Raw genomic sequence first — 15,409 nt, 5'->3', positions numbered from 1 at the left:
ACATCTAAAGGGTGTATAGGCCTGCACCTCCCCCGCTGAGTACGTGCACCGCCATGGAGGCGCCAGTGATAGAACATTGTTGCAACTGAAGCATCCGTGCCTGAGGCTTGCACGTGCGGTTGCCGATGTGTGCCCGTGATGGTCCCCGCACATGCAGCCAATGGGAAGAGGGACGCTGGCCGCATATGGCCAATCGCAAGTAGCGGAAGCTGGGCACCGCAACAACAGGGCCAGTAATTGGCCCATCTCACGATCACGCTTCCAGGGCTGACCAATTGCTGGCGACGTATGCCACTGACACGTGCTGAGGGCCCTATATATGTGTGTTGGGCTAAATGACACTTCCTACCCTGGGGACCAGTGCTGCCTGTTCACCTCGACCTGCTGCTGAGCTGACCACCGACTGCTGCCTGTGACCATCACCTCGACCTGCTGCTGCTGCTGAGCTGACCACAGACTGCTGCTGTAGTGCCATACTCCGTGATCTTGCCATGTCGAGAGGCAAAGAGATCCGGTCTCGACCCTTCACCGCCGCGGAGCTTGATGTCCTCGTGGACGGTGTACTCCGCAACTATGGACGCCTCTACGGCGCACCAGGACGGGTGGTAAGTGCAGTGTGGGACATGTTGGTGTGCATGAGGGGGCCAAATAATCAGGCCTATTTCTATCTTAGCTGTGTAGTGTGGGCTAGACATATGTTCCTGATTGTGCATGGCTGCTGACAGTTACGTCTTGCCCCTATGTGTGTGACAGGCCACCTGTCCACTGACTGAAACCCTTTTGTCTCCCATCATGGTAGGTCAAGCTGCACCTTCGCAAGGACCTGTGGAGGAGCATAGCACGGGAAGTACGGGCATTGGGGGTGTGCAACAGACGACATACACACTGCCACAAACGCTGGGACGACATTTCCAGGCTAAGCAAGAATGTAGCGGAAGTAACACTGGGCCTGATTCCAAGGACGCCCCGTCTGGCCCGATGCTCCATGACCCCTCTCATGCACCGTATCATTGCAGTGACGCATCCTGAACTGGCCGAACGTCTGAGTGCCGATCAACAGCAGACTAGCGGTGAGCAAACTGTCTGTGTAGGAAACCTGTGAGTGCTATGCATGTATTGGTGCACAGACACACTATTGAGTTCCGTGTTGCGTATGTATGTCTGTGATGCCATTTTGGTCCCATTGGGTGGTTCTCATTTGACATCCAGGTCCGCCATGTTGACACGCCACTTGCTTAGTAGTTGAGTGTTGAGGCACATCCCCTAGTGGTCCATGGCCCCATGGCAGGAAATGTGAGGATGACTGGTAGAGGTGGGCCATGTGCAGGATGAGGGCTACAAAATCTTTGTCAGCTATGTAATTTGAGATTCCTGTTCCTTCTGTACGTCAGTCTGCCCATGACTCACACATCTTTTATGTGCATTTCAGGTATGACAGAGGACACTCAGCCACAGACGGCGGAGAGTAGTCGAGGAAATGAGTCCGGCTCAGACTTCGCACACACGCAGACTGACACAGAGGAGGCCAGCGCCGGAGAGGGGGACAGGACCGTCCCTGAGGACTCGCATGTGGAGACACCATCGTCCTCCTCGTCGGACACTCTTGGTGAGCCTGCACTGTTGTCACAGACTGGGAGTGGGCACTCTTCACCTTCTGTCGGAAGTAAGCACACAGGGCCCACACTTCCACAAACTGCACCATGTACTGTTCGTGGCCGGAGGAGTAGGGGGAGCAGAGTGGCGTTCGGTGCAGGCACCGCTGCCCCTGCCACGGTGAGCCAAAATGCACTGTGTGCTGAGGCCGTTGATCTGCTGCGACAGCTGTGTGTGGGGCAGACCAATATGACAAATGCTTTCCAGGACCATGATAGGAAGTTGGGGCAGGTGGTGGCTTTCATGGAAGGGATGCATGGCGATCTTGCAGGTCTACACAGGACAGTGCAGTCATTGGCAAGCAGTGTGTCGTCTGCAATAGTACAGTCGCATGAACAGGGTGCTACTTCGGTTTCCCCATCTACACCACTGGATGTCTCAGGGGGTAGTGAGCAGGACTCAAATACAGGTTATTGCACTAGAAGCAGCGTCAGACAGCACGTCAGGGCACGCAGGGCACAGACCCCATCCCCTAGATCAGCTAAATCTGTTCAATTAGACAACGTCAGATACACTGGAGTACACACACAGGATCCGCAATTGTTGTTGGGGGACATGCCTTCAGGAGCTACACAGGCATTCAACACAAAAGGTACTCCCAAGGCAAGGGATACTCACATGTCCATGGACTGTACCTTGGACAAGGCCAGTCAGAAGACAAAGGCACCTACTAGGAGCAGGGAGACTCCCAAGGGCAGGCCCACAGCAGAGGAAAGGGACGCTCCCAGGGACAGTGACAAGACTAAGGCACCTCCTAAGAGCAGGGAGACTCCCAAAGGCAGGCCCACAGCAGAGGAAAGGGACACTCCCAGGGACAGTCACAAGACTAAGGCACCTCCTAAGAGCAGGGAGACTCCCAAGGGCAGGCCCACAGCAGAGGAAAGGGACACTCCCAGGGACAGTGACAAGACTAAGGCACCTCCTAGGAGCAGGGAGACTCCCAAGGGCAGGCCCACAGCAAAGCAAGGTCCATCTCCCAAGGGCAGGGACACACACAGTGAGCAGGTGTCTACTGGAGACAGGTGCACCACAGACGACAAGTCTGCTGGCAGGAACAGGGCGGCGACCAGGGCACAGGCTACATCCAGAGACAACACTCCACCTAAGGATAAGGCACATCCTACGGACAAGGCATCTAGCATGGACAATGGCGCAATCAAGGACAGGCATACTTCACCCCTGGCTGCACTGAGGCTGATGTTTTCTACTACACGCCAAACTGATGTCTCCGCCGCGGAGTCCCCCCATACCTCCACTCCCATCCAGGCCAGTCAGAAGCAGAGGAGGGTGTCCCCTGTTGTTGCATCCCCCATTACACATGATTCCGAGTCCAGGCGGCAGGCACAGAGCAAACGACAAGCAGGCTCCAGCACGTCCCCAGAAACCAGATCCCCGGCAGCAGATGCTCCACCTATGGTGGGTGGTGATTGTTTGGCGTCCCCACCACTTGGCAGTCCTGTCCTGTCCAGGGTGCACACACACATCCCTAAGAAACGCAGACACACACCATTGACACCTGCCAACCCCGATTTGGCTCTAGGTCAGCTATCCCCAGCTCCCAGGCCCACCCTGCCTCCAGGCCTATACAGCCCTGTGGCTCATCATTTCAGTTGTCACAGTGGCGCTGGTGCAGTTGACTCTCATGTATCAGATGGTGGCACAGTGTCAGTTGTGCCCTCTCCTGTTGCAGGTCCTGGCAGTGTATCTGGGTCTATGGCTCACGTGTCAGTTAGAAGATCTGTGGCTGTGTTGCACACTCCTGTTTCTGGTGCTGGCAGTCTGTCTGGGTCAGTGGCTCACGTGTCAGTGACTACATCTGTGGCTGTGTCTCACACTCCTGTTGCTGGTGCTGCCAGTGTGTCTGGGTCCGTGGCCCATGTGTGTGTCACTCGGGCTGTGGCTGTGTCTCACACTCCTGTTGCTGGTGCTGCCAGTGTGTCTGGGTCCGTGGCCCATGTGTGTGTCACTCGGGCTGTGGCTGTGTCTCACACTCCTGTTGCTGGTGCTGCCAGTGTGTCTGGGTCCGTGGCCCATGTGTGTGTCACTCGGGCTGTGGCTGTGTCTCACACTCCTGTTGCTGGTGCTGCCAGTGTGTCTGGGTCCGTGGCCCATGTGTGTGTCACTCGGGCTGTGGCTGTGTCTCACACTCCTGTTGCTGGTGCTGCCAGTGTGTCCGAGGCAGGTAGTTCACGCAGTCCCCCTGATTCTGTGATGTGAGGTGTTGAACACTTCACTCAAATGTTATTTCACATGGTGTGTCAATTGAGAACTGCGTGGCACTCTTGTGGTTCCTGTGACGGGTTGGTAGGGACACGTACTTGTGCAGCCTATGATGTTCCTGCTCTGTACTCTACAATGCCCTGTTGATGCTCTGATACTGCATACTGCCCTCTCGTTACCTGCCTATGATGTACCTGCTCTGTACTCTACAATGCCCTGTTGATGCTCTGTTACTGCATTCTGCACTCTCACGTGCTGCCTCTGATGGAGCTGTTCTGTGCAATGGACTGTTGATGCACTTGGCCCCTCTCATATGTTGCCTCTGATGTACCTGCTCTGTTGGCCACACTGCCCTGTTGATGCTCTGATACTGCATACTGCCCTCTCGTTACCTGCCTATGATGTACCTGCTCTGTACTCTACAATGCCCTGTTGATGCTCTGTTACTGCATTCTGCACTCTCACGTGCTGCCTCTGATGGAGCTGTTCTGTGCAATGGACTGTTGATGCACTTGGCCCCTCTCACGTGCTGCCTCTGATGGAGCTGTTCTGTGCAATGGACTGTTGATGCACTTGGCCCCTCTCACGTGCTGCCTCTGATGGAGCTGTTCTGTGCAATGGACTGTTGATGCACTTGGCCCCTCTCACGTGCTGCCTCTGATGGAGCTGTTCTGTGCAATGGACTGTTGATGCACTTGGCCCCTCTCACGTGCTGCCTCTGATGGAGCTATTCTGTGCAATGGACTGTTGATGCACTTGGCCCCTCTCACGTGCTGCCTCTGATGGAGCTGTTCTGTGCAATGGACTGTTGATGCACTTGGCCCCTCTCACGTGCTGCCTCTGATGGAGCTGTTCTGTGCAATGGACTGTTGATGCACTTGGCCCCTCTCACGTGCTGCCTCTGATGGAGCTGTTCTGTGCAATGGACTGTTGATGCACTTGGCCCCTCTCACGTGCTGCCTCTGATGGAGCTGTTCTGTGCAATGGACTGTTGATGCACTTGGCCCCTCTCACGTGCTGCCTCTGATGTACCTGCTCTGTTGGCCACACTGCCCTGTTGGTGCTCTGTTACTGCATTATGCCCTCTCGTTACCTGCCTATGATGTACCTGCTCTGTACTCTACAATGCCCTGTTGGTGCTCTGATACTGCATACTGCCCTCTCGTTACCTGCCTATGATGTACCTGCTCTGTACTCTACAATGCCCTGTTGGTGCTCTGATACTGCATACTGCCCTCTCGTTACCTGCCTATGATGTACCTGCTCTGTACTCTACAATGCCCTGTTGGTGCTCTGATACTGCATACTGCCCTCTCGTTACCTGCCTATGATGTACCTGCTCTGTACTCTACAATGCCCTGTTGGTGCTCTGATACTGCATACTGCCCTCTCGTTACCTGCCTATGATGTACCTGCTCTGTACTCTACAATGCCCTGTTGGTGCTCTGATACTGCATACTGCCCTCTCGTTACCTGCCTATGATGTCGCTGCTCTGGTGCCCACTTTGCACATGCTCACGCATACACTGTGATTATTCCCCTATTTTGTACAATAAAGGTAGTCTATCAAGTATCGTGGTCTGTCGTTGTCATTCCTGCTTGCGTACTACAAATGTGTATTCGTATATGCTTCTCATCAGTGGTTTCGGTAACATGACACTCCCCCTCCCTACGTCACGTCCCTTGCTGGTATTCCCCTCCAGACAGCCAATGGTTTGTGCCTTACCTGCGTCGTCGTCCATAGTGGGCCATGACTAGGACGTGGTGGATCGCGAAGAGCATCGGGAAAGCGTGTAGCGCTGGGTCCATGGTGGTGGTCAGCTTGCGGTGGGTATCTCTGCTTTGTCACCTATGTTAGCTGTGTGGATTCCGCCGTGTTCAGGCAGGTTGTTTTTCCGCTGCGGTTTTATGTGGAGTTTCCGCCATCTTGATTTGGGGGACGGTCTTAGACGTCAGTACGTACGGCGGGGCCTCCGGGATTGTTCCGTCCGCCACGTGGTCGTGTGTAGTTCGGCGGCGGTGCGTCCTTTTCCGTCGCGGACGGAAACTTGACACGTTTTCCTATCCTGATATGGCGGACGGAGTATCCGCGGCTGGCGGACACGGAAAGGGCTTTTTCCGCCTACTCCAGGGCCGCGGTGGCTCTTCCGTCCGCCATCCTAATGAGCCCCTTAGTTCGTCTCTTGATACAGGTTTCCTTACACATGATGTAGCACAGAGGCCACATATTGCAGGAGCACACTGCACGCACAGACAGAACAGGAAAAGAATGGCTAAGACCATCCCAATGACCATCAGAATTTTCCATCCCCAGCCGGATATCAGTTCCCAGAACCATCCCATTAACGACCAATCTCCTTTATCCACATGAATAGATTCGGAAATCTTATGCAGTTTAGAGATGGCCTGGTACACTGTTGGAGCGTTATCTGGAATGAAAACACAGCAACTCGATTGGATCAATTTACATACCCCACCTCGGTCTGCAAGTATGACATCTAAAGCGACCCTGTTCTGAAGGGTCATAAGACGATCCGACTGGAGCTCAGCAGTCAAGTTACTAAGGCCACCAGCAGTTTCAACTACAGTGGACTCAACCACCCTTGTCAATTGCCTTATGTTCCTGCTGTTAACCATGGGTCCCCAGAACGGCAGAAAACCCTTTGCGAAGTCCCCAAATTCTTGACATGCAGTGTCTTCTTTACTCAAGACACCTCTAACTATCCTTGTCTTGTGGTAGTCTGCCGCTGCTGTGTAGGTGGGAGGCAACAGGAACGAAACAAAACATGAGCCCGAAAAGTCAGGGGGCAACCATGTATAAGCTCTATATGGCAGATAAAATAGGTACCCTTAGCTGCTAAAAACGCAGGGGAAGTCTGAGACCCAAAAACATACGTTTCTGTACAGACACTTTTCCCTAACTGAGCTCTGGGATTCTTGCCAGTACCTTGCAGACACAGGTGACCCTGATGGGGTACAATCCAAATCGGGGAAGATCTCTTAGCTTGCTGTTTCTCACTCAGAGTAGCTCCATATCCGGTCACGTTCCATCCTATATAGGCAAGTGTCTCATCTTCGGGGGTAGTTTCATAAGAAATCTCTTCCTTAATCATGTCGACTATACCCTTAACCAGAGCACTATTCTTAGAATTGTCTTTTAAAGAACGTAGGGGGTGGACTTCACGAGCATAGATGAACATTGTTCTGTATGCCCACACAGAACCATTATGGCTGAAAGGCAGGACCAGATAAGGGATACCTTTATCCGTTGTGTGAGGCATTAGGCCACACACCCAACAGTTAGTTGTGTTCATTACAAGTTGGTGTTGGTGAGAGAGCTGAACAAAGGAGTTATTAATAAACTCTAATCTCCTAGCGGATTCGTGTTCAGGAAGGGGTTGAAAAGAATGAGAGGAAACAGTAGGAGGAGGTATGGGCGATGTAGTGGGTGCAAATGTTACTCGAAAAGAGAATAAAACATATCCTATTAAAAATATCATCACACTGAATAACATGAAAATGCACAATATCAAAAAGCTTTTCTTTGTTATTATTTTACATATTCTGTTTCTAAAGTTCGTTTCCTTGGCAGGTATCTCCATCTCGAAAAACTCCATCCTCTCTAAAGTGCTGCCCGCGATGGGAGGTTGATTCTGCTAAGGAATGCTTCTGTCAGTCTAGGGCAACTCCCTTGGACCAACCAGAACTGCCGACCTAACGTCGTCAGCTGCACCCCAAAGACTTTGGGCAATCGCGGCCCTAGCAGCGGAACCCGGATGGCGGTTCGAAAAACAAAAATAAGCAAGGTTCTCTGATGGGAGAGCTGCACTTTAAAAAAAAAAATAGTACTTGGAGGAAAAAAAACACTTTTATTAGTTCGTGTTTCTCGGCCTCAAATTGTATCTTTGCTCTCCAGGTATGGTGTGATCCCGGAATAGGAGTTCAGGCTCTGTAGTGTCCAACGGAACGGACGGTGATACAGCTGGTTGCAAAATGTTATCACTCTCTTGTTCTGTAAGTGTTCCTTTCACATGTGCATCACTGAAAGGCAGAAAACGTGGCACGGTTTCAGTCTCTGAGTCAGCGACACCCTTCTGGACCCACTGGCCATACGGCAGGGGTAAAGGTACCCTTTTACAATGGACCCCGTGGATCCAGTGCTTCTTCCCTTCCACTCGAACAGCTGATCTTGTGGAAAGAAGGACGAGGTGCGGTCCGGTCCACCTGGGCTGCTCGTTCTTGGTTCGCTGAAAGTTCTTGATCAGCACCCAGGATCCAGGATCGATTTGATGGCCTGGAGCTTCAGAGACCGGAGGCAGGGTGTCGTGGACCTGTTGATGTAAAACACGCAATTTAGCCGTCAATTCGTACAGATAATCAAGCAAAACAGGGTGTTCAATTTCACTGAACTTTGTGGGCCTTGGCACTCCCCATATGTTGGCCGGGCGGCCAAAGACAATTTCATATGGACTAAGTTTCACTCGCGAATGCACAGTCATTCTGGTTGATAGGAGTGCTGAAGGGAGAGCGTCAGGCCATTTAAGACCTGTGCTCGCTTGAATTTTGGCCAATTTTAACTTAAGCGTGCCATTGTAGCATTCTACTAGTCCAGCTGATTGGGGGTGATTTGCAGCGTAGAACTTTTGCTGAATGCCTAGCCCTTCACATACTTTCTTCATCACACGACCTATGAATTCACTCCCATTATCACTCCAGACCATTCTAGGTATTCCGAATCTGGGGAAGAATTCTTTCACAAGGGCTTTCGCTGTGGACAAGGCAGTATTGTCCTTTAGGGGATATGCTTCTACCCATCTTGAGAAGGCACAAACAACAACGGGTACGTATTTTAAATTGTTGCACCTCTCCATGTGGTTGAAATCTAGCTGCAAAACCTCAAACGGATACGTAGGAGGTGCAAAATGACCAGCTGGAGTTGGGGTTCCCCTACCAGGATTGTGTTTCAGACACACCATGCAATTCTTGACGACATTCTCTGCACACTTAGGAATTCCTGCATTTTGCCATACTGCAGCCAACAACTTGCAAATCCCTTTCACGCTGATGTGAGCCATTCCATGAGCCATTGTAACCACTGCAAGCACGTACGCATCGGGTAGCAACCATCTCTGATGCTCTGACAATTCAACCCAGCAACCATTTGCATCCATTCTACCCGTACTTTCTCTCCATATGTTCATCTCTTTCTCTGTAGCCTCAGCTTGAATAGACTTCACACTCTCTATCGTGTCTTCACACATTCCAACATCACCAACCCATCTTGCAGGGCCTGCAACATACATTCGGCTCATCACATTCCTTGCAGTTTCTTTCGCGATTTCGTCAGCAAATGCATTTCCACGACCAACATCATCAGTCACCTTCTTGTGAGCACTACATTTCACAATCGCCATTTGCAGAGGCAAGGTCAGTGATTCAAGAAGCTCATTCACCAACTGACCATGCTGAATCTTAGCTCCATGCGAAGTCAGGAACCCATGTTCTTTCCACAATCGTCCAAAACTGTGAGCCACACCAAACGCATACTGGCTGTCGGTATAGACAGTCACTTTCATTCCTTTTGACAACACACATGCTCTTGTAAGTGCAATTAACTCTGCTGCTTGAGCTGAATTATGTGGGATACGTGCAGCTTCAACAATTGTATGCAAAGTCGTGACAGCATATGCTGCAGTCGTGTCACCGTTCGGGAGCTTGAAACATGAACCATCCACCCACAATGCACCATCACATTCAGCAAGAGGAGTGTCCTGGAGGTCTATTCTCCCTTTCGTTTCTTCTTCTGTTCTAAGAAAACAATCATGCTGTTCTGAATCATCTAATTCCTCTACAATTGGCAACAACGTAGCTGGGTTGAGAGTGTTGCATCTTTTTATGTGCACATGACTCGCTAACAAGGTTAATTCGTAACCTGACAATCGAGCACTAGTTAAGTGCTGTGTCTTGGTTCTGTTTAACAATGTGTCCACTGCATGTGGAACCATCACAACTAGCATGTTATTCATCACTAGACCAGCAGACTGTCGAATAGAAACAGCTGCTGCCGCTGTTGCTCTTAAACAACTTGGTAATGCTTTAGCTACCGGATCCAAAGTCGACGAAAAATATGCACATGGACGCTGCTTGTCTGCAAACAACTGTGTCAACACGGACAATGCACAACCTTCTTTCTCATGGACATACAATGTAAAGGGCTTACTGTAGTTGGGGGTACCCAACACAGGAGCCGAACATAGTGCTGTGCACAATTCAGAAAAACTTTTCTGACACTCTTCAGACCAAGGAACGGGATTGGGTGTATCTTTACACGTTAAAGCCACCAAGGGTTTGGCTAATAACGAAAAATTTGGAATCCACTGTCTACAGTACGATGTAATGCCCAAGAAAGCACGCACTTCTCTCTGTGTTCTTGGCACATTCAATTTTGCTATTGCCTGAATTCTTTCTGGGGTCAGTTTCCTTCCCTCCTTTGACAAGAGATGACCTAAGTAGGTCACTTCTTGTCGACAATATTGCAATTTGGAAAGTGACACCTTGTGATGCAAATCACACAGATGACGCAACAAAGACAACGTGGCTTCTTTACATATTTTCTCAGTATCTGCAGCAACAAGCAAATCATCAACGTACTGTACAAGAGTAGCACCTTCAGGTAAAACAATCGTATCAAGCTGTGTCTTTAAAGCTTGACTATATATTGATGGACTTTCACAGTAGCCCTGGGGAGCGCGTTTAAAGCGGAAGCTTCGACCTCCTAAACTGAAGCCAAAAATATCCCTGCTCTCCTCAGCAATCGGGATGCTGAAGAAAGCATTCTTCAAGTCAATCACCGAAAACCAGGTTGCAGAAGCTGGAATCATAGTCAATAGGGCAGTAATGTCAGGGACAACTGGAAATTGTGGCACAACTATTTTATTCACCTCTCTCAGATCAATCACAAATCTGTACACAGGTGGCTGAGAGGGATCAGTTTGTTTCAAAACAGGCAGAACAGGACTATTGCAAACGTTGCCTCTTGTCTCTTCAATCACATCTTTTTCAATCAGATCGTAAACGATTGCTAACAACGCTTTTTCACCTTCACTAGAGATTTTATATTGGGGAATGCGTGGCATTTTAACATTGGCTTTCAATGTCACAACATATGGTGGTATTTCCAAGAGACCCACATCATTAGGACCAGTAGCCCAAAGAATATCAGGAAGAAACGACAATTCTGTTGGAAGTTTATCCCTTGACAAATACATTGAGGAAACCACTTTCATACCCAGTGTAACTTGTACTCCCGAAGGAGAACAGTACAAAGTCGCATACAATCTTTTTAACAGATCCAGTCCCAACAAGTTTTCACCACAACCTGTTGTCAGAATAAGGGGTGCTTCTAATTCACAAGGACCAACAGAAAGGGACATAGGACTAGAAATCGGGTTCCTAACCGGGGCGCTAGAAAAACCTACAGAAACATTCATTTCGCCAGACAAAGGTGCCCCAGGGAGTTTGGAGTGCATAATAGAACTCTTTGTAGCACCAGTATCCAACAGAAAAGGCTCTGACACACCTGATGTAATCACCTCAACGTATGGTCCACTCTGATCTACTGAAACTGAAACAACTCCCTCTCTTTGTCTATGGCTGTCCTAGCAATCATTACCTTCCGAATGCTCATCTTCTGTATAGTAATCATCAGCATAGTACTGAGCTGTCCTACCAGATGCGTTATTCTGCTGATCAAACCTATTCATTGAGTTTTGAGGTGGAAGGGGACGTGCATTCTGAAGGACGTTTCCACGTCCTCTACCTCTAGGCGCTTGCTGAACACCTCTACCTCTTGTGTTTGACACACCATTTGCACGCTGTAACAGAATAGGGCAACTATATTTGAAATGACCCTCTTCCTTGCAATATGAACACTGATTGGGGCCTACAGGGACGCGTGGCTGAGTATACTCTACTCTTTGCGAGTTCCTATGATACTGTTGAGGCTGCTGATAATTATTCTGATAGTTACCCTGACCACCATTATTCTGGCCACCACCACCACGTGGCGGATATGCTTGCTGTAACAAAACCTTAGTTTTCAACTCTTTTGTTTTCTTTTCTGCTCTATCTTTCTCATCTTTGTCTCTATTTTCATAATACTGTGCAGTAGCCAATGTCTGTGCTGAAGAGGAAACTGCCCAAGAACTCTCTGAATCTTTCAACTTCTTACACAACTCTGGAAGCAGATTGTGCACAAATTTATCGACGAACAATCGCTGACCACCTTCTGTGCTCATATCTTGACCACTGTGGTCGACAAACGTTTCTTCAAACCTGGTGAAGAAATCTGAGACTGTTTCATCTTTCTTCTGCTTACATGCAGACAACTTATCCCAATTCACACGCATCGCAGGCATTATAGTTTTCATGTACTCAATTATCCTACCAGGGAGATCTGCTACTAAAGGTTCAGGTTTAGCACCACCAATTTGTAGGGCATCTGCAGCAGCAATATTAGCCCATGAGTCACCTAATTCCTGATCATGATCTGTATGACGAATCTTTCCCCATAAAGGCTGTGGAACAACATTCCCAAACAACATATCGATATCCCCTAAATTCATGATACATGACCCAGCAGTCTGTGACAACTCTTTGTAATATCCTGCAGGATTCTTACGGGGATCAGGCAATGTCTGTTTAAGGGCCAAAACTTCAGCTCGCTTCCATGGGACATGTACCCACACACGCTAGAAATGAGGCTGAATAGTTGGGTTAGCTGTTAGGTCCCCTTCCCTCCATTGTGGGGGAACTTCTCTCATGGGATATTGTCTTCCCTTCTTTTTATCAGAAAAATCAGACTCAAACAATGACTTGGAAACACCTTCAGTCCTAAGTGACAACAATGTCGCAACTGCTTTCCTAACATCTGAACCCACAATTGCGCCTTTTGAAAACTCAAACCGTACATGGCTCAACTCAGGAGGATTACAGTCTAAATCATTTTCCTCTAAATCTTCACACAGAAAAGCACACATTTTCTCAAAAACTTATCTCTGCTTTGATGCTTCCCACTGATAGAAGACATTCATAACAGATTCTAGATCATATAGTGTCGGGTCAGTCATCCATCTATGTGCCAAATGATTTAACGTTTCTTTCTCCCTAGAATCAGGCTGTTGACTACGCAACTGTTTATGCTCAGAGACAGGAGCCGGACTTGCCGCTCCAAAGAAAGGATATAGAATACTAGTAACAGTGCTAGCCACTCTCTGACGAACAGAAGGAGAAGTCGATGAAAAGACAAGAGGGAAAGCAGAGTGAGACGAGGCAGATGCAGAGGCAGTGTCAGGAGAAGTACCAGGAGTGGTAGTCGATATAGTAGTCAAAGTTGTAGGGAGTATAGGAAGAGCAGATGTAAAAGCCGGTGGCCCTTGAGGAGGCTGCACCGGAGGAGCAGGAGCCAGCTGAAGAGCAGCTGGTGGGTGCTGTGGAGGAGCAGGAGGCAATGCAACCACGGGTTGCGCAACTAAAGGTTGCGGAGGTGCTGTAGCATTCTGCGCATAGGGGGGTGGCGAACTTAACAAATGCGCCATTAACGGATCTTTTTCTAGCTCTTTTGCTGCATCTTGCTGAAGAGGCGGCAAAACTGGATAACATTTATCTATTACCATTTTACGTTGCCTGTGCAACTGCTCACTCATTTGTTCTTCTTCATTGTCTTTATACTGCATAGCAGCTTCCATTATCGAAATACCCCTTTCTCTCTTATTTTTCTTCTCTAATTTAATTTCCTTCTGTTTGGCTTCCTTACGCCATAGGCGGAAAGAGTCAAACATCACCGGCCGGGCTTTCTTCTTAAAAAGTTTAACTTCAAGATTATCTAAGATTTCCGTGACAAAGCTACCGTATTGGGGCCATTTTAAAACACCATCTTTTCTGGTGTATTTGATCCACACTTCATTATATGTGATGGGGCCTACTCCATGTTTCACATACAATTCATAAGTTGGAGTTCCAACCGGAGGAACCGGACACGAGTCCTCCAATCGGGAGTCCCTATTATTACAACCAAGACAAAACAAATTTCCAAGTCTGCTAAGACCAGGCATTTTCGCTCTCTAGTCTAGCTCTCAACTTCAAAGAATTATCGATTACGATATTTCTCGTGAATACACGAGTCCTTCGGCTTTGGCACTTGCAAGTTCCAAATAAAGTGATCCCGAAGGATACCCAAAACTAAGAACCAACTAAGGACTGGGAGACGCTCCACTTATACTTAACTGAGATATCGATGACGTCACCAGAAGACTCTTCTTAGCGTTTCGCTCTACCAAACTTCAAGGGTCCAAATCAGGGCGATAGCCAGGGCAGCAGTCCTTTGTAGCCGCCTGGAAGCGGGGAATCTCGCAGCAAAGACTTTCAGACCACGTCGACATGCAGGGGTCGTTGAAGTGGTTGGCCTTCCTCCAGACTTTTCACACGAAGCTCCTCACGAACCTCTGGCTGGACCGGTACCGCTGGTATTGCCCCGCGTTGGGTGCCAACTGAGGTACTGGGTTTTTCAGAACCGGTACCGAACCTGTAACCCAGTGGTGTCAGGGTACACGCCCAAAGACCTCGAGTACTTTCCTGATTCAGACCACAGAAACTCAGAGTCTCCTAGGTGAAGTCAAGGATTGATTTTATTGGCTGCAACCAAAGTAACAGGCGTCCTAGAAGTACAACAACACGGGATGTATGTTCTCAGGAGACTGCTCAATCTTACAAAGTCAGGCTTCTCTTTTTATACGAAATATTAAGCTTCAGGCAAACATTCTTAGATTTACAGTATACTATTCACATAGTTCCACTACAAAGGAAAAGCAGAGTCATGATGACAAGCTCACATTCCAGTTTGTCCAGCCCACAACAAATTACCTGGCAAGGCCCAACATTTCCATCAGATATCGGTGGACCCCCAATAAAAACGGGCACCTCCCCATCATAAAGCAAGTGAGAGAGAAAAGAGCAGGGACAGGTGTGAGCAAGATTCGGCAGGGTGTGTGTGCGATGAAAAGGGTTTATGACCTGTTGTGCCTTGATGCTATCTCGTTCGGCCACTGGGAGAGGAACTGACCAAACAGGTTTTGCCTGGGGCAATGGTTCCAGCTTGCCCAGGTCAGAGAAAAGTCAATTAAGGTGTACGTGCCCTTTGGAATCAAATTTGGCTTAATTCGTCTGCCTATGTGAGGGCAATTCACAAAATGGCTGCTTTACACAAAATGGAAGCCAAGGGTTCAGAACGAAAATGAAGATTTCGAGGTGAAATCGTCATTCGAATATGACGAAAATGCTTGTACATAGTGTACTAGCCATTCTCGGTCTTTTGATATAAAAATCGTCATGCTATGATGAAGTAAAATTCTCGAGTCCAGAATTTTCAGAACTACACTACAGCCACCCCACAAATGACGGGAGCCTGAATAATAAATGTACAATCTTTTGGAGGTGGCTGGCTTTCCTGAAAAGGTATAGGGTCCCTTCTCTGATAAAT

The 15,409-nt window shown here is 48.8% G+C and overlaps 1 protein-coding gene and 1 pseudogene across 1 annotated transcript in view; both read right to left on the bottom strand.

Annotated features, from left to right (window-relative positions):
• Positions 1-15,409, bottom strand: part of FAM135B (family with sequence similarity 135 member B) — a 1,359,155-nt gene that overhangs the window by 1,275,306 nt on the left and 68,440 nt on the right. The gene's annotated exons all lie outside the window — the stretch shown is intronic.
• On the bottom strand, positions 11,532-13,985 carry LOC144827109 (uncharacterized; annotated as a pseudogene).

This window comes from Lissotriton helveticus, chromosome 4_1 (assembly GCF_964261635.1).
Source record: "Lissotriton helveticus chromosome 4_1, aLisHel1.1, whole genome shotgun sequence".
Classification (NCBI taxonomy): Eukaryota; Metazoa; Chordata; class Amphibia; order Caudata; family Salamandridae; genus Lissotriton; species Lissotriton helveticus.
This window is presented reverse-complemented; position numbering and strand designations above follow the sequence as displayed.